This window comes from Aplysia californica, unplaced genomic scaffold (assembly GCF_000002075.1).
Source record: "Aplysia californica isolate F4 #8 unplaced genomic scaffold, AplCal3.0 scaffold00782, whole genome shotgun sequence".
NCBI classification, from domain to species: domain Eukaryota; kingdom Metazoa; phylum Mollusca; class Gastropoda; order Aplysiida; family Aplysiidae; genus Aplysia; species Aplysia californica.
Genome location: NW_004798052.1, coordinates 83,032 through 84,388, shown reverse-complemented (window position 1 = coordinate 84,388; position 1,357 = coordinate 83,032). Strand labels below are relative to the sequence as shown.

Genomic DNA, 1,357 nt, shown 5'->3' with positions numbered 1-1,357 from the left:
AATGATAATAATAGCCTAATGATGATGAGGATGATGATGATAATGAGAAGGAGAAGGAGAAGGAGAAGGAGAAGGAGAAGGAGAAGGAGAAGGAGAAGGAGAAGGAGAAGGAGAAGATACCCAATATTATAATAATAATAATAATAATAATAATAATAATAATAATAATAATAATAATAATAATAATAATAATAGGCTAATAATAATAGGCATAATAGTAATACTACTACTACTACTAATAATAATAATAGGCTAACAATAATAACAATGATAGTAGAAGATAAATATGATAATAATTACGGTAATAATAATTATTATGGTAATAATAATAACAACAACAGCAACAAGAACAAACATTATAATAATCGTAACAGATGCTTGCCTCGCTTATTTAAAAGTAATGTATACATGATAATGTATAACCTAGCCTTGTCTCACGCGAAAGAAATTGCGCTCATAAAAAAGCGGAAACAGTGCCATGGCTTTTTCAACAGTTTTAGTGAAAGGAAAAGGAAAGACATAATTAAAGAAGACAATAAATAATTGACCGACTTGCATTCAACTAGAATTTTAAGTCATACTAGATTCTAGAACACTATAATACAACAACTGTATGAGGTAAACCGTCAGGTTGTGAGTGACTTGCAGAGAGAGGGGAGGGGTAGAACATCAGAGGTCGGGGACGGTGACTCTCGTGCTCGATTCAAGGGTCGTAACTTGTTCTATTTTGGACTGAGATTAGCATTGAGTTACGCACCGTCAGAACAGGCTTGATTATGAATAGAGAAGAAAAAGCTCAACAGTGCACGTGCTTAGGGGTGTATGGATTCGTGAAATTTAGTATTAGATAATAGAATACTTCTGTAAACCCAAAAGATATAATATTTAATGAAATACAAGCTTGCTACAAGGGTTTGCGATTATAATGTTGCTGACGACTCCAATGAGGGAAGTCACGATGGCCGAGTGGTTAAGGCGTTGGACTCGAAATCCAATGGGATTTTCCCGCGCAGGTTCGAATCCTGCTCGTGACGAATTTTTTTTTTTCTTTTTACATTTGGACCCGTTGGTATGTCTATAGTCCCAGTGGGTCCCAGATCCCTACGTTTAAAATAACTGGTGCATACCGAAAGACAAGTTTAGTATTTTTCCCCCCTTTAGTTGTTCGGTGTAAAGTAAATTTCTACTGTTAGGCCTTCATAATTACATTTTAAGAACCGTTTAGACCTTGCCTGCATTTACAGCTTAGATACGACCATAACATTAGTCATTTTGCTTCAAGTTCAAGTTAAAATTCTTTCATTCCTCGTACCGTTTTTGATATTTCGTTCTCCAAAACTGACTGGATTAAGGGAAT

At 34.9% G+C, this 1,357-nt stretch overlaps 1 non-coding gene across 1 annotated transcript; it reads left to right on the top strand.

Moving 5' to 3' along the window:
- The first annotated feature begins 952 nt into the window (after positions 1 to 952).
- Positions 953 to 1,034, top strand: TRNAS-CGA. The gene has a single exon. It is a non-coding gene; the product is annotated as a tRNA-Ser (tRNA).
- The last annotated feature ends 323 nt before the right edge of the window (positions 1,035 to 1,357 follow it).